The 18888-nt window shown below is 41.3% G+C and overlaps 1 protein-coding gene across 5 annotated transcripts in view; it reads left to right on the top strand.

Moving 5' to 3' along the window:
• Positions 1 to 18888, top strand: part of LOC147023849 (RAC-alpha serine/threonine-protein kinase-like) — a 176522-nt gene that overhangs the window by 54582 nt on the left and 103052 nt on the right. The window contains exon 2 of one of the 5 annotated variants that reach the window (XM_085889712.1): positions 17676 to 17793. The exons of the other annotated variants lie outside the window; for them this stretch is intronic. The gene's annotated coding sequence lies outside the window, so the exon portion shown is untranslated. The remainder of the gene's footprint in view (positions 1 to 17675; positions 17794 to 18888) is intronic. 5 annotated transcript variants of the gene reach the window in all.

The raw sequence follows: 18888 nt of genomic DNA, 5'->3' as shown, positions 1-18888 counted from the left end.
AAAAAAAAAATTTTTTTTTTTGCATTTCTACATGTTTTAAGTGATTTCCAACCCCCCAAAAATTTAGAGAAAATTTTTTTTTTTGCATTTCTACATGTTTTAAGTGATTTCCAACCTCTCCAAAAATTTAGAGAAAAATTTTTTTTTTTTGCATTTCTACATGTTTAAAGTGATTTCCAACCCCCCCTAAAAATTTGTAGAAAATATTTTTTTTTTTGCATTTCTACATGTTTTAAGTGATTTCCACCCGCCCCCAAAAAAAATTGTTAGAGAAAAAAAAATGTTTTGCAACTTTTTTTTTCAACAATTTCGATTTCATTTTTTGCATTTCCACATGTTTTAAGTGATTTCCAACCCCCCCTAAAAATTTATAGAAAATATTTTTTTTTGCATTTCTACATGTTTTAAGTGATTTCCACCCCCCTCCCCCCCAAAAAAAAATTTAGAGAAAAAAAATGTTTTGCAACTTTTTTTTTCAACAATTTCGATTTCATTTTTTTGCATTTCTACATGTTTTAAGTGATTTCCAACCACCCCCCAAAACATTTACCCCCTCCAAAAAAAAAATTTTTTTTTTTGCATTTCTACACGTTTTAAGTGATTTCCAACCCCCCCTAAAATTTATAGAAAATATTTTTTTTTTTGCATTTCTACATGTTTTAAGTGATTTCCACCCTCCCCAAAAAAAAAATTGTTAGAGAAAAAAAATGTTTTGCAACTTTTTTTTTCAACAATTTCGATTTCATTTTTTGCATTTCTACATGTTTTAAGTGATTTCCAACCCCCCCACCAAAAAAAAATGTTGGAGAAAAGAACTACAACTCTGTCAGCACTGTTGACATCATATTTAATGAATAAGATATAAGGTTCACTTGAGTAACCCAGCAGTATTGGCGGCGGAGGTTTTGCACTCTCCCGAGTGCTCCCCTTCTCATTAAACTCCGCCATCGAAGATGGACGGAGGTTACTGTTTTCACCCCTTTCTGTTTGTTACTTACGAAATCTAAACATTTCGTAAGTATATTGATGACTTCCGTTTATGTTTGTTTGTTTGTTTGTAGGCACGATAACTCGAGAATGGAAGAAGCTACCAATGTCAAATTACACCACGTGATTCAGGAGGGTGATGGCGAGCGCTGATTAGATTTTGGTCAAAATCGGTCAAAGGTCAAGGTCACAGTGAGGTCAAATATTCGATTTTTGATGGTTTTGTACAGATAACTCGAGAACGGAAGAAGCTACCAATGTCAAATTACACCACGTGATTCAGGAGGGTGATGGCTAGTGCTGATTATATTTTGGTCAAAATCTGTCAAAGGTCAAAGTCACAGTGAGGTCAAACATCCAAAACATTCGATTTTTGATGGTTTGGTACAGAATCATCGTAGAAACTTCTGGTTTGCGTCGCTACCTTCTCGAGAGACAGCTTTTATTAGACAAGGTCAGAGGTCAAGTTGACGATTTCGTAAGTACCAGTCTATGACTGCTTGTTTGTTTGTTTGTGAACAGTATTACGGAAAAACTTCTGGACGGATTTCGATGAAACTTGGTGGGGGGGGGGGGGTTAGGTATGGTCCAAGGATCATGCCATTAGATTTTGGACTTGGTCCAAAGTCCAATATGGCCGCAATGGCGGCCATTTTGAAAAAATATTTGAATTTTTATTTTTGCATTTCTACATGTTTTAAGTGATTTCCAACCCCCCAAAAAAATTTGCTTGAGAAAAAAAAAACAAATTTTGCAACTTTTTTTTTTTCAAAAAATTTTCGATTTTTTTTTTTTTTTTTTTTTTTTTTTTGGCATTTCTACATGCGCGTTGATCTAGTTTAGTTTATTCAATCGTGGTTCAGTAGAGTCTGATCCGTTTTGACCTACAATGAATATGAAATCAGGTTCACTTCAGTGACCCAGCAGTATTGGCGGCGGCGGTTTTGCACTCTACCAAGTGCTCCCCCTCTAGTTTTATAATGTTTTTTGATAATAATTAATCATTGCTTTGATATATGTGGCAATAAAAGGAATTGTGAAACGTATAATATCATGCGAGATATTCTGGTCTTGTTTTGATAGTCACATAAAATTCAACTCTAGCTCAGAATATCAACAAGTTGTGTCATGGTTGCTTTAAGATACCTTTTTGTTGTTGTTCCTGGTCACAATGAGCTCATCTGGTATCAATAGATATTCATAAAGCCTCTTGTTGGCTTAGTGGTTAGGGTGGCTGGCTTAGGTTGTTAGGTTAGGGTGGTTCGAGTAGGGTCCTGAGTTTGAGCCCTGTTGGCTGCTGAATTAACACCAGGTGGGGTTAACTCAGCCCGTCATCCTTCCGAGATCAGCAAAATGAGTACCAGTGTACTGGTAGAGCGGCACAGCATCAGCGGCACAGCTGCTCTTCTGAGAAATGATAGATACCCCGGCAGCCAAGCTGCCATACGCAATAACAGAACAGAATAGATATTCATAAACAATATGCCCATGGTGAAATTGCTGAGACAGGTATGAGACATTTCTATAAGCGTCGAAACATTTTGGTTTCATTATAATTAAATGTAATCAGGCTCCGGATGCACAAAATTCGGATAATTTAACCGCTGGATAAAAGCTATTCTGTGGTTAAAATTCTTATCGGACGGTTAACTAACCGACCATTCATCATCGAGTGAGGAAGCAGTACTATTTTGAAAGTATTTTGAATGACTTTACCATAGTAGGAACTTTCAGGCCAACCTGTATGGAAAACTTTGGAAATTTTATGTGCCAGATAAGTCATTTATCCACAGGATCGCGCTTATCCGAGCCTTGAGCAGCCTGGTGCAGGACAACAATTGTAACACCTGGTATTTTGGGGTTTTAACAGGAAAATAAAGTACGTGTTCTCTTTTAATTTCAATTTCAACCTCACTTTGTTTAATTAAAAAAGCAGATTTTTTTTTTACTTTCTCAAAAATTCATACTCTATTCTCTCTTTTCTTACTTTTCTATTCATGCAGTTCCTTTATTTTCAGGCTTGGCCTCGATGAGGACTATTCAGTCCATGCTTGTAGCCTTCAACATAAAATTAAAATAAATAAAAAATGTCCATTGTTGAGATTATTAATTTGGTGTATTTCTCGAGGGAACTAAAAACGGTACTCGGTGTAGCGCATGCCTCCGCCAGGCTGAACAGTTCACATTTTGTATCCCACTGAAAGGCCGGATCTGGATTCAACCTGACCTGAAATTTAATCGGCTTGTTCTTGTCCACATATACAACTCATCCACCAAGTTTTGTCATAACTTATCCACAACGTTTAGAGATATTGTGCTATATATCGTTTTGGCCCGATCTCAACTCAATGGTGAAGAATCACTTTTAAAAAAAATCTCTGATCCGGATCTTCAACATAATCTAATCAATTGGTCCTTGTCATCCACCAAATCTGCCCATCAAGTTTCGTCCGAACCCGTCCATAACTTTTTGTTACATCCTGCTCACAAATAGACAGACAAACAACAAACGGGTGAAAGCACAATCTCCGTCCACCTTCGTTGGTGGTGGTAACAATGTAGGTTTAGGCAATGGAAAGCATACATGAAATCACATTTTCGGAAGATAGCATTACAGAAACAGCAAATTGTCACTTTTCAAGGTTTTTATTTTTTGCATTTTGCTTTGTTGCATACAAAATGTTGGCTTGTGAAAGAACAAGGTAACAGATGATAGAAGGGCAGCAGACAGACCATTGGTTCTGAGGAAAAAGTAACCGGACACAAACAAGCAAATGGGAAAAGAGGAAATAAATAAAGATTGTAACATACAGGTAAATGGGTGAGTATGGGAGAACATCCCTCCATAGGGACCATACTCTGAACAGAGGGTCGGTGCTGCCGAAGCAGTCTCCTGGGTTATTGGGCACAATCCTGGATGGGTCGCCACTCCGAAGCAGGATACTCGAATGGCTCGATCATCCCAGCAAGCTGGTACTCATTTTTCTGACCTTGGAAAGATGACAGGTTGAGTCAATCCCACCTGGTATTCAACGGCCGAACAGGATTTGAATTCGGGATCCTCGGATCCAAAGCCTGCCAAGTATGGGAGGTTTAATAGTTAAGGATAACAGCTAGGAATGGAAGATGACACGAGATAGTAGTGTAGTGCAATCTTCAAGATGGGACCCGAATGTAGCATTGTGCTGACTCAGGGAGGCAGTTCCACAGGTGGCAGACAAGAGGAACAAAGGAGTGGAGGTGAGTAATCATCATGGATTTTGGGAATCTCACAAGGAAGGGATTTCTGGAAGAGGATGTGCATTCTTGTGGGTCCGTGGACGGTTGCGGGGATGAAAGAATAGTTGGACGAAGATCAGAAAATGGAGGCCAACTTACGGCTTATTTTTTCTGGAAGATGCCGATGATGAGAACTTTGATGAGATGATAATAAGAGGCCTGAAGCAGGGGTTGCCAAGCCCATACGAGAGAGCAATATTCCATTGATCGATGGACAAAAGCCTTGTATGCAATAAGAAGCCTAGATTTGTCAAAATAAAGATTTGGCATGATGAAGGATACCTTATCTGACAGCTAACTTTGGAGGCCAGCTTTGAATTATGTTCTCTCCAAGAAATGTCATGGCTGATTTTGAGGCCCAGAATCTCAAAGGACTGAATATCTTCCAGTCCCTGATCAAGGAAGTAGATAGGTGACTTAATTGGACGATCCGTCCTACCAGAGAGAAAAAAAATTAGAATGTGAGACATGCATGAATTGAATGACATGTTCCATGTGCCAGATCAGCACCTGATCCATTCCAGATCTCGACATGAGGGAGCAGCTGCTGCCCATCTGTCATTGAATGGGATACCACATGGTATGTATGAAATTGTATGAAAAGTGGAAAAGAGGGGTTTCTAGGCATCAAAGAGATTGTTGATATGTACGAGGAACAAAACTGAGCTGAAGATGTTGGCCTGGTAAGTCTATCCTGTACTGGGCAAGAGATGAACGCATCCCATTGCAAGCTCTACTGTGTGCTTGTTGGGTGCACGGAGGAAGTTGGCACGCCAGGATTGAAGGGTGCTTTCAATGTCACAGCTTGAAAGCTCGGTGAACAGAGCAGAGTGCCACACAGTGTTGAATGCCTTTGATATGTGCATTGAATGCCTTTGATATGTGCAGAGAACATAGCCCTGACCTCTTGTTTAAGATTCGGGGCCTCTGTCCATATCATCTCCAAAAGCAGCAGCAGATCCAAAGTTGAATGACTGCAATGGAATCCAAAACCTTCTTGGGTAAATGTTCTCGATCATCTCAGGTTAAAAAAAAACCTCTCGGTGTCCAGGAAGCTGTGGGAGTTGGAGGTCGGGGTAAGGTGGACACAGATGGATGGGTTGGGAACACAAGCTTTTGGAGGCGACCATTTAATTCGGACATTTTCCCATGCCATGAGAAGTCTTGGCTGCAGGGAAGCCATTTGTGGTGATGGAGGGGATGGAAGGGAAACAGACTTAACAAGGTGCCACATTGTCTTCGAGTATAGAGACAGGTTTGAGAGTTCAGCCTTAACATTGGTCTGATGATGTTGTTTTCTGGCTTGCCTGAGGAACACACACACACGCAAGCTGCATGCCTTGCGACACGACCCGCAGGTGCCCTTGGTTGGGTTCATTTTCAAAGTTGAGAAAGCAAGCTGCCTGATAGCAACTGATTTGCCAGAAGACTTTTTGTTCCAAGGCTAAGAGAATAGATAGCATAGCTGCAGACAAGATGGGATAAACCTGTTTACGAGAGAAAGCAGCATTTTGTGAAAGCAATAATCCTGTTTTCTCTCATACAATGTGATTCTCGGTTGGCCTGATAGTGTTCTTATCTGAATCCCTGGCTTATCTCATGATGTTGGGAGCTCAGGGTCAAATCACATGAAGCACACATTTGTCCATCACATACTAAATGTCCAAGTTGTAATTCATGTAAAAATGCAAGGATGTAGACTAATGTCCTTCTCCTGTATGTATTTTATGTAAAAGATCAATGAATAAGACTCTTTTAATAAAAACAACACTGCTGCACCTCCCCACCCCCCTTCGGTGGAGTCCCTGCTGTTCCATGTGAAAATTTCCAGAGTTATGCAGTACTCGGGGCACTTTGTCTAACCTTATGTCTAACCTGGAGAGATTTGGGCTTTTACAAGAATATGGTTGTGGAAGCCAAGTGGGGCAGGTGAGGAACAGGAGAGGTTGGAAGAAAAGTTTTTGTCATTAGCAGGTCTCGAGGGAGGACATAACATTTGCAGAGATACTGTGTATGGGTTTGGGAAGGTCACGGTTTGGGTTGTATCTCCACCCTCACGCGACTCCTTCGCAGCAATACCATGGCAGCTTCTTGCAGAGTTGACTCCCAAACAACTGGCACAGTGATATTTCAAATCGCTATTGATGAAGAATAGCGGGTTGGGATCAGTCCACGTGAGCAGAAAGAGAGGTGTATATTGAATCGTCATCGTTAGATGAACGACACACCGCATACATGAACATTAGGTGGTTGTGAGCAAAGTGAAGCTGGAGGTATTCCAGGGAGGTGCTAGTGCAGAGCGAGGGCTTTGGTGGATGGAGTCCTTGATGTAAACAGTGACACCACCAAACTGCCACCATTGTGTGAACAGACCTATCAGAGTAGAAGAGAGGACATCCAAGATGGGATGCACAGCGGTGTCAGGAACATTCTGTGAAAAGGATATTTCGATCAAGCACATAATGTTTTGAGCAGCAGTAACAGCAACCTAACAGCAATGTAGTGTTCTGAACAAAGTCCTCAAATGTTGGGGGCCCATACTGTTGGAGAAGGGGGAGGAATGAGAGCTGGGGGCATTCAAGGGTAAAGGAATACAAACAAGGTAAAGAGTCGTACAGGTGGTAGGTGGAGGAACATGGGTGAGGGCGAGGGATGTGGGTGAGGAGAAAAAGAGGTGGAGCGGGGAGAAGTTCACAACCATGTGATTGGTTAATCGATTGATTGATCATCAGACAAAAGCCCAGAGCACGTTTCGGAACCAGGTACATGACGGATGGAGTGTTCTCAGCACGTGTTGACACACATGCAACACGTGCTGGATTAGTACACATGCTCGAGACACACGTGCACAATGAGGTGTGGGATTAATGTAGCCACAACATGTTTGACGGTGCAGGTATAGATCAACAACAGTTTCACGAGGTAATCCAGAAAGGTATCCTTAGCTTTGGAAGCAAGTCTCTTGGACCAGAAAAACCATATACAGTACTGTACACAAAAAAAACTGGAACCTGAAGAAATGAACAAATGTTCTCATTTGCCAAAGTGTTTCTTTTCGTCAGGTTGTCGTTATTGCATTCCTCAATTTCTTGGCATACAGTAAGTTTTGTGTTGTCGGGATGGTCACATTTCGAAGGAAGCTGAGGCCATTTTAGTTTCACTTTTCAATTTACGTGAATGTGGCCTTTTTTCATTCCCATCCGCACACTCATACTCTCGTATGTGGCCTTAAGGCTGCTGGTTCGTTTCATCATTGGTTCGGGACGCGGCCATGCCGCTGATGCAGTGCCCCTATAACAGTACACTTGCTCATTTTGCCGACCTCGGAAGGATGACAGGCTGAGTAGACCCCACCTGGTGTTAATTCAGTGCCGACGGGGCTCAAATTCACGACCCTAGGATCCCAAACAAGCCACCCTTACCTCTAAGTTAACACCAGGCAACGTTGTTCCCTCCAAAACATGTTGATGCCCAATTTTGAGATCTGCACACCATGTACTACCTCTGCAATCCAATAACCATCTGTGCTGTACCTGGTGGGAGATGGCTTGTTCCTTTGCATCTCTCAAATGACTCATCACTCGCTTGTTTCAGCCGGCCTGTTGTTGCAACTCTTTGTAGAAATTTGTCTTTTTGTCGAACTCTACAAGACTCAAACAACCCGATTTGTCTTGAAAGGTAAACAGCACCAGTGGCTCGTTACAACATTGGCATCACGGTGCTGAATGAAACCAGACTGCAGACAAAATGGCAGTTGACCAAAAAGGGGGGCTGGATACACCTACTCAATTGGAAAACCTGAAACTGACCCAAGACTTGCTTGTGTTAGGTTCTCCATATGAAACTGCAAAGAGCAATCAGATTACAGACCCTCATCAGGACTTGTTTTGTGTGGTTTTACAGTACGTACTTTATCGACGTACTCACTTTCATATTGTACATACTTTATAGATGTACTAGGTTGAAGAAGGATAACGTGTAATACTGGTTACCACCAGGTGGTGTTTGTAGCCTACGTTAGCACATTTTGTGTGGACAGACAGACAGACAAACAAACGAAAATGCACTACCCTTTCCTCTGCCTGAGGGTAAATATAAGATCTTGTGAGACACCTGAACACCTATCAAAAGGAACGAATGAGCATCTTTTGGTACTTCTTCTGCCTCTTCTTCGTTTGTTTGCATCACAAGCCTGTGGGATAACATAACTGGCTGAGTGTGCGGCTGTGCCGTTGATGCATTGCCCCTCTGTAGGTTAGAGCTGTGATTTGTAATTTGGTTAGGGTGCCGGCGGAAGCTTGCCTACTCTTCGCAAAGGATGCCGTGGGATCTTTAATGACCACCAACTAATGATAGCAGCCTGGACGCTCAGTTTAACATCTATCCCAGGGACACGTTGATGAATCACCCTGCCTGTGAAACACTGGGTTGACAGTTTATACCTGGGTCAGGCTTCAAACCCAGGCTGGACAGCTTATACGTGAGTGTGTGTTAGGTCGTCCTGGCACCCCTTTTGACATTAATACTACCATTACCGAAAGTGCACTTTTGATACGTGCAAATTTGCATCCACAATGAGCAACACAGAGGAAATGAAATCACATCAAAACAGGGACTTGCATCAACTTTTTCTGCAGCCAGGTGCATTATCTTATTTGACCTCATCACAAGAATTGTACATGAGAATGACTGTCGGCTACCATCTGGAAAACACGACTACACCACATGGAAAGGAGTGCTAAGAAAAGAGGGGGGGGGAATGATGGGAGAGGGAGAGGGTCTCTGTTTGAAAAACAATTACTGGTCTTCTCTGACTCATCAAGTACCTACAGCACAGCCTGACGATGACAAAAGAGAAGGATGCATTCACGCTCGAAACATTCACACCTCCTTAACTGTCGGGCCATAAAAGATGTCTAAATCAGAAGAGGCATGCATGGACCAGACTGCTAGTGTAACCACAAAGATCAGGGCCGAATTATCTCTAACAATGCAAGACGGTAGCACAAGGCAGAAATCAAACACATACTCACCAAAAACATCTCATCTGTATAAAATAACAACAATGGTGCTCTTCGAGCAGTGTTCTCATGCTGCACAGGTTGATTGGCAGATATTTTGAAATATTTGTGTCATATTAAAATAGGAAACATTAAAGTAGGGTTGACAAACGATGATTCTGAAATTTAAGAGCAACTGCATGAAAAAAAAGTTTCATATGAAAGAAGATGCAGGCTGAAACTATGTAAAATGCAAACTGTTTCATGGAGTCAAAGAGCAGAGGCAATTCAATTGTGTGAGAGCAAAGGGACTTCAAAAACTTTTATCACTGTCTCATACAGGTCTAGAGACCACTATCAAGGGTCTGTGTCACTGAGAGGCCAAAGTGAAACCAAGTATCTTACAGACAGAAATTATATTCTTTAATAATGGTAGGAACACTTCTAAAAACATCTCGGTAGATCCTCCACGACAAACGAGGAAGCTCTCGACACTCCGAGACCAAAACGAATTTCAGGATCGTGTAGCGGCGCATCACCATAGATGGGGTAAACAAATCAGTTGACATGGTAAAAACAAGAACAAAGCCCCATGATTGTCTGGAGTATCAACAGTCGTGTACTAGAGATGGGATGATAGTACACCTGTTATTCCTCACTAACGGGGAAGAGGAATTTGTGCCACAGGATCAGAAAGATGCAGACATTGATATGATCTGCAGATGTAAAAGTACGAGCACATGCACTCCCATTGGGATGTCGTCATGTTATTATCCTCTCTGGGGGTATGTACATTACAGTAGATCTAAGCTCGGGTCCGTTCGTCTGTGGGGGACATGATATAATGCTTCAAGAATGTCTGATTTCCTCCTTTTCAGTTTAGTGTTAAACAACAGCAGCGACTATTTTACAAGGTAATCATTTGCATTTGTGGTTTATAATATTGATTATTTCTGGTAAGGGTGCCCCATGAAACGCTACAATAAGCTATTTATACATGTTTATAAATGGCTTATTGTGCCGTTTTTATATTTATACAAAAAATCACTCATTCAACTAGTTTATGCCTGGTGTTGGCTTAATGGTGAGGGTGGTGGGCTTGGATCCTGAGTTAAAATCCCGCTCGGCCATTGAATTAATACCATCAGGATGTTTCATCAGTTTTTCACAGTTGTGCCATTTTTAAACTTAGAAAATATCATATACATGGGTCAGTGTTCGGCTTCCCTGACTCCACCCTCATACAATTATGTGCCACCATTGCATGGAGCAGCACAGATCGGCCTGAGTGTTAGTCCATGGCCCATTGCAATTGGAATGATACCAGGTATGTAACCATGATGTATTTTATACGCACATAAGCTGTCCGCATGTTTTAACTTCATGTATGCACATCGGGTTATTTTTAATATGAAATAGGCAAAGCCGAGAAACGAACGAAACATGGTGGGTTAGTTTCTTCTTCTTCATTTTGATTCCGGTATCGGCTCGAGCGTGCATTAAAGCAAGCTAATATTTATCTCCAGGTTTGTTATCCTAGTTGTCTTTATTGGTTTCCAATCTACAAAATATATCAGTCAATGAAAATTGCTTTTCCTTTTGTTTTGCCAAATCAATCCAAACGTGGTTAGAGGGTTTCTTATTCTTCATTTTGTGTCCGGTATTGGCTCGAGCGTACGTTAAACGTAAACAAATTTTTATCTTCCAAACATTCATTCGATCCGGTAGGGGACATGTATTATTGCAAAGCAATTCTCACTCTTGTTATTTTTTATAAGACACGGCCTTGTAAAAACACCACGATTTGCTATCGATACACCTTACGACGGATTTCTCCCCGCCAAGGCAAATGAAGTCACTGCAACCTCCATTGTGAGACCCTCAGCTGTCTTGTCAAGTTTGGTTGACATTAGATAAGTAACGACCGAATGTATCATGGTCATACAAACAAACAGACCCCAAATTTCATATTTTAGTATGATGAGTGATCGTAGCAACTATCGTTGCTTCTCTTGCCATCCCCTCTTTTGACACATGATCTTTATTACCGCATTAACTTTTCATAACCCAACCCTCTTACTTACTCGTCTCAGTACTTCTCCTCCTTCCTCTCTTTTCTTTTTCGTTCAATACCTTGATGTCTGTCTCGTTGTCAGATCTACCTTGCTCTTCCATGATCCTCGCTCCTGTAAAGAAAAACAAAGAAGGATTCTCTACCACATCCTGTTGAACAGATTCTTATGCATTGCTGAGAAGTTACTACCAGAATTCAAATGCTGATTCAGAGCTGATCAAAGTACGATTGACGTTAAAAACAAACAAACAATAAGACACCTTCAAGAAAAATGTCCGGAGTAGAATATGGACAATCATATATTCTTCATGTGGTCAATGGACAAGACTCCAATCCAATTAGGGTTGCCCATTCAAATTGGGCAACATCTGTCAACTCAGTGATGGAGTGTTCTTTGATATATTGAACATCTCAAATGGTGTTCGCAAGGCTCTGTACTTGCTCTGTGCTTGATCACACCTTTGTTAGCTGTCATACTGGCAGAAGCCACAAAAATGTACCCTCTAGAAGTCAATATCCAGTTCAAAACAACTGGAAAATGATTTAACCTCAGTTGACTTAAAGCGAGTACAAAAGTCGAGGAAGTTGTCGATGAAAAAAAGCTACTGTTTGCTGACAACTGTGCACTTGTTGCACACACTGAAGATGACTTGCAACTTATGACAAGCAGTCTTTCAAAACCAGCAGACAAGTATGGTCCAACTATTAACATTAAAGGTGCCAAGCTAAGTGTTGTAACTGAATTCCCATATCTTGGGAGTGGTTTTTAACACCACAGTTATTGATCAAGAAATCAAAACCAGAATCAAGAAAGCTAACGGCACATTTGGAAAGACTCGAGGTTGCATATGGAATAATTAGGGCACCCGACTGCAAACCGAACTGGTGGGATACAAGGCAGTCGTACTGTGCTCGCTGTCGTACGGAAGTGAAACATGGACGTGCTATCAAAGGCAGTCGAAAGAACTTGAGAGTGATATGAGCAAACCTCTTCATTCCATCATGAACATCAGGTGGAACGACAAAAATCACAAACAGTGCTGTCTCCGAATGGTTGAACTATCGAGCATTGAAGCCATGCTTAATGCAAAAACGATGCGGTTGGTCCGGCCATAATATTTATAGCGGAGAAGACGGACTCCGTTAAGAAGTTCCTCAATGGCGAGTTCACAATGTCCAAAGAGGTAGATGGTGGGAAAACAAGGTACGAATAGAACATCAAGAAGAACTTCGGTCTGTGCAAGATTATCAATGACGAATGAGGAAGCAACAGGCAGTAGACAGAAAAATTTGACTATTTTCATAGGTGTTGTGGAAATATTTGAGTTAGACAGACAACAACATATGGAAGAGAAGAGACGTACAGAAAACAAATTCCAACTCAAGATCAGCCATATAGTCTCATTTGACCACTGTGTGGAAGGACCTGCCATTCAAAAAGGGGACTCTATAGTCAATGGAGAGTACATACATACGTACATATATATGTACCGACATATATATATATATCTATATATATATATATATATATATATATATATATATATATATATATATATATATATATATACATACATACATGTATAGTTCCTTTAGAAAGTATTCACACCCCCTTGACTTTTGTTACATTTTGTTGTATTTCAGCCTGAATTTGAAATTGATTAAATTTAATTTTTTTTTTGCCACCGATCTACACAAAATACCCCAAAGTGAAAACATGTTTTGAGAATTTTTTTTAAAAAACAACAAATTAATTATAAATGAAAAACTGAAATGTCTGGCGTCAATAAGTATTCAACCCCATGAGTCAATACTTTGTAGAAGCGCCTTTGGCAGTGATTACAGCTTCGAGTCTTCTTGGGTATGTCCGTATCAGCTTTACACATCTGGATTTGGGGATTTTCTCCAATTCTTCCTTGCAGATTTGCTCAAGCTCTGTCAAGTTGGACAGGGAGTGTCGGTGAACAAAATTCTTCAAGTCTCCACAGATTCTCAATGGTATTCAAGTCTGGGCTTTGGCTGGGTCACTCAAGAACCTTCACGTTCTTGTTCTGAAGCCGTTCCAGCATTGCTTTGGCTGTATGCTTGGGGTCATTGTCCTGTTGGAACGTAAATCTTTACCGCGGTCTAACTTCTTTCGCACTCTGAAGCAGGTTCTCCTCAAGGATTTGCTTGTATTTAGCTCCATTCGTTGTTCCCTCTGTCCTTAAATGTCTTCCAGTCCCTGATACTGAAAATCATCCCCATAGTATGATGCTGCCATCACCATGCTTCATGGTCGGGATGGTGTTAGATGGATGATGTGATATGCTTGGTTTCCGCCAGATGTAGTGCTTTGCATTCGGTCCAAAGAGTTCAAGTTTTGTCTCATCAGATCACAGAATATTTTGCCTCATGCTCTCAGTCTTTCACGTACCTTTTTGCCAACTCCAGGTGTGCTGTCATGTGTCTTTTTCTCAGGAGTGGCTTCCGTCTGGTCACTCTCCCATAAAGCTTAGATTTGTGAAGTGCTGCAGAGATTGTTGTCCTTCCGGCAGGTTCTCTCATCTCAGCCAAGGAAATTTATAGTTCTGTCAGTGTGGTCATTGAGTTCGTGGTCACCTCCCTAACCAAGGACCTTCTTCCCCAGTTGCTCAGTTTGGTTGGACGGCCAGCTCTAGGAAGAGTCTGGGTAGTTCCATATTACTTCCATTTCCTAAAGATGGAGCTCACTATGCTCTTGGGAACTTTCATCACTCCAGAAATTGTTTTATGCCCTTCCCCACATCTAAACCTCCTCACAATTCCATCTATCGGAACGTAAATTCTACGGATTGTTCCTTGGACTTCACGGTAGAGTTTCTGCTCTGACATACACTGTCAACTGTGGGACCTTATATAGAAAGGTGTGTTTCTTTCTAAATCGTGTCCAATCAATTGAAATGGCCACGGGTGGACTCCAATCAAGTTGAAGAGACATCTCAAGGATGATCAAAGGAAATTGGATGTCATAGCAAAGGGGTTGAATACCTATTGACACAAGCCATTTCTGCTTTTCATTTTCAAAAAAATTGTACAAAATTCTAAAAACATGTTTTCACTTTGTCATGATGTGGTATTTTGTTTAGATCGCTGACAAAAAAAAGTTTAAATTTAGTCAATTTTAAACTCAGGCTGTTACACAACAAAATGTGACAAAAGTCGAGAGGTGTGAATACTTTCTGAAGACACGACATACATACCGTATACCCAAAGTTGTGCATCCTCAAATTCGATGAACAACCAACTTCAGATATTTGATGTATTTTTTGATATTTGCAACACCAGGTATTCAGACCTCAAATAATTTCCTTTTGTTTCACATCAACCCATAGTTTTCATCCCTATTATGGACCATCAATTGTGGGATTCTTGACACTACCCCCTCGATCCTTTCTCCTTTGTTTATAAATCATTCTTTCCATCCTTTCCTCTTGTTTTCCTCTTTTTCGGACTTCCTTTTCCTTTTCTGTCATACGTCCCCCCAACAATCTCTTTCCTCCCATCTTTGCTGTTCTTCACTCATTTGCACCCTTCGTCCCAGCTACCTAATGTGTAGCTCATCTTGTGCCCCTTTTTTCAAAGGTCATTCACAATACCAGTTAGTGCTAAACATGCAATATTTGCTGCTTATCTGTGAAGGAGGGGGTTACAAGCTGGCAGATAGCCAATGCAAGCTGATGGCAGTTCTGCCGTCTGTCACCTGGCAGAGTGCCTGGTGGGAAATGTTGTGAAAAGGATGAACACAAGGGAAGGAGGAGGACATGGGAGATGGGGAGTTGGGAAATATTGGGGAGGTGTAAATTGTTGGGGAGGGGGGGGGAGTGAAATGAAATGGAGATAGAGGAGGAAGATAGCGTTTTTGCTTCATGAAGTTTTGCCAAGAGCTTTTGGCCGTTGTGACTGTACACATGCAGCAGCGACTTGGCACTGTAAGGAGATGCTTTTTATATGCAGTTCGATCGTTCATCTTTGGCTGTCGGTGTTAAAAGCAAACAGTGCATCTGTCCGTGATTTAAATGGACATTTGTATCTATCAATCCCACAGTGAGCTGGTGCATTAATGGGAATATAAGTTACCCTTTGTATACTATGTAGTTTGGGACTCAGCCAATTTAGCAATTTGGTCATTTTGAGGCATTTATAGCAAACTAGCAAGGGGTACCCGGCATTGCCCGGTGCTGTTCTGATCCCATTCGCATTTTGAAGGGAGGCCTAAAACGCTTCCCTACACCTACTATATATAACACTCTCTCACTGATGGGCATCGGAAAGTTTGACAAAGATCCATTTGGCCATCTGAGAAAAATGGTGACAGACAGACAGACAAACATCTATCTTGTAGTATAGATTACTTGATTTTTATTATTTGTTTACCGGTATATACATCGTCGAGGCTTGTGGAAGAGCTGGAAAACAGAAGGGACCAGGGCATAGCAAAAGGAAAGGAACAGTAAAAAAAAAGGGCGGGGGGGAATACTAACAGCAGGATTGAGAGACAAAGTATAGGTCGGCTGGCAGAAATATGGGAGGTGGTGAAGAATGAGGGCAAGGGGAGGACACAGAAGGTGAACAACATGGATACAGCCGTAAATGCTCAATCACAGGAGTGGAAGGAAAAACTGGAAATGGGGAAAGAGGTTGGCTTGGGGGAGGGTTAATGTGGGTAGTGATCGTGGTTGTGGATGGGGGGTGACCGAAGATGGTGCTGCACAGCTATCTTGAATCCCTGAAGGGAAGAAGGAGATTAAAGAAACTGATGAAGTTGGTTCCATAATTGGGGAAAAAGACGAACGAATGAGTGGAGGTGAGAAGTGAGTAGATTTTGGAAGTTCCACTAAAAGGGGGTTACTAGCAGATTGTGTGCAAGCTGCAGTAACATGGGAGGTGCAGGGTGAGGGGTGTGTTTGGAGGTGGGAGGTGGTGGGGGAGGCGAGTTTGGGTGGGAGGATAGAGCACAGAAAGGGCAGAGGATGCAAGACTAGAAAGGAGGTGGTAGAAGACAGAGAGACCACCGACATGTCTGCAATGTGAAAGTGACAGGCCCAGAGACTCAGCTTCCTCGTGGGAGATTCCAATGATCTTGAAGGCCTTGGTTTCTACAGGCATCAGGCTGAGAAAGACATGAGGCAGGACTGCCAGCTCAGGATTGAGCGCAGTACTCAAGGCTGCGGTTGAAGGCCTTGCATGGAGATTTAAAAACTAAAGAAAGATCTTAGATGGAACACTGTCGTCTTGCTGAGTAATTGATACTACTCTTCATGCGAGTTCAAAATGCCGTTGATAGTCATTCCAACTGTCCCCCTTCTCTATACATTATCTGTCTCTTGACATGTTGGATGATTAGAGACATCATATTGGCATTGAATCTTGAAGGCAATTCTGTCAGTAACACCATCCAGTACTGCACATTTCCTCTTCTGGTATAGTAGGACCAGGAATTTGGAATTGGCCAGGTTACTGGCACAAATGGCCTAAATTGTTATTTTTTTTTTTCATCAGGGGTCTTTAACATCCAAAATCAAGTGTTATAAACACGTGGGGTTCGAGGTCGATGTGTCTTTATTACCCCCGTCACCGAAGGTGGAAGGAGGTCATATTTTCACCCGTTGGTTGTTATCTCCATTTGCGGGTTTCAGGCGGTGGGAGGAAGTTCCTCCAGAACTCAAAATCTCCATCTCCTATTTTTTGGTCAATGATCATGATTCATGAACCAAACTGTGAAACTTCGTTACCATAGCCTCGTTCCAAGGGCTCTTCAGAATCTTCACTGAAATTCTGACGGCCTCCACTTGTAGCTCGTTTGAAGTGATATTCCCCGGAATGATTTTTGAATGAATGACTCGGTGACGGTTTTCTTTCTCATGTCTGTTACTCCAACTATCACTGGTACAATTTCAGCTTTCTTCAATTTCCTCATTGTCTTGACCTCATTTCCCATATCCTGGTATTTGGTCATTTTCCTAATTTCTGTAGCATTTAGTCCAAAGTCATTGGGAACTAAAACATCGATCAAGAATGCCGACTTTTCCTTTTGTGTTTGAGCACTATATCCGGAACCAATGCTTCGTTTGCAGTGTCCACACTTGACGGGATCATCTTGTCATGCGTGAGCATTATACACTATGTTCATTATCAAGGATCGGACTTCCCTTGTGTTTCCATGATTGTTCTGGGACCGGGATGTTGAAATGTTTACAGACGTGTCAGTGAATTTCACCCCTTTCTGTTTGTTACTTGCAAAATCGAAGATTTTTCAAGTACCGTATATTGGTCAATCCATTTTGTTATTCTGTCTGTCTGTTTATCACCTACAGGTCACAATTTTACACCGATCTTCATGAAATTTCACCACATGGTAGATTTTGTCATAAGGAAGAAGCCTGTTGTTTTTGAGGTCAAAGGGTCAACATAGGCCCAAGGTCAACATCACAGGTGAGATTTCTAAAATCCTCAATTTTCATCCGATTGACTTGAAATTTGAAGAGCATTTATATTTCAGATCACTGAATTCAGCTACTAATTATTTTTGAGGTCAACATCGGCCAAAGGTCAACAACTAAGGCGGTATTTCTAAAATCCTCAATTTTCATCTCATTGATTTGAAATTTGAAGAGGATTTGCACATCAGGTCACTGAATTTAACCAGCCAATTAGTTTTGAGGACAACCAAGGCCGAATTTCTAAAATCGTAAGTTTTCATCCGATTGACTTGAAATTTGATGAGGATTTGCACATCAGGTCACTGAATTCAACCAGCCAATTAGTTTTGAGGACAACTGAGGCCGAATTTCTAAAATCGTCAGTTTTCATCCGATTGACTTGATATTTGAAGAGGAGTTGCATATTTGGTCATTGAATTCAACCGCCACTTATTTTTGAGGTCAAATTTGTCTTCTCGATTTTGCAAGTATCGTTCTCTGTACGGCGTCTTCTTCTTCTCTGTTTGTCTGTCTGTTTATCGCCGACAGGTCATAATTTTAAACCGACCTTCATGAAATTTCACCACATGGTAGCACTTGTCAAAAGGAAGAAGGGGAATTGTTTTTGAGGTCAAAAAGTCAACAAAGGTCAACAACCTTGGTGAGATTTCTAAAATCCTCAATTATCGTCCGATTGACTTGAACATTGAAGAGGATTTATATTTCATGTCAGTGAATTCAACCAACCAATTATTATTAAGGTGAACATCCACCAAAAGGGCAACATAGGCCGAATTTCTAAAATTGTCAATTTTCATCCGATTGACTTGAAATTTGAAGAGGAGTTGCATATGAGGTCACTGAATTCACCCACCCATTATTTTTGAGGTCAAATTTGTTTTATGGATTTTGCTAGTACTATATCATGCTCTGCGCGACGTCGTCGTCTTGTTATTCTGTGTCTGTGTGTTTATCGCCAACAGGTCACAATTCTAAACCGATCGTCATGAAACTTTACCAGGTTGTAGAGTTGTCTTAACTGAGAAGCCCATTGATTTTGAGGTTTGGACGAAACTTGGTGGACAGGTTGGATGTGTCAACTTTTAAA

This window comes from Eptatretus burgeri, chromosome 7 (genome assembly GCF_056783735.1).
Source record: "Eptatretus burgeri isolate ZD-2024b chromosome 7, Ebu_testis_v1, whole genome shotgun sequence".
Taxonomy (NCBI): domain Eukaryota; kingdom Metazoa; phylum Chordata; class Myxini; order Myxiniformes; family Myxinidae; genus Eptatretus; species Eptatretus burgeri.
Note: the sequence above shows the minus strand (reverse complement) of the source record. Positions and strands in the feature narration are given on the sequence as shown.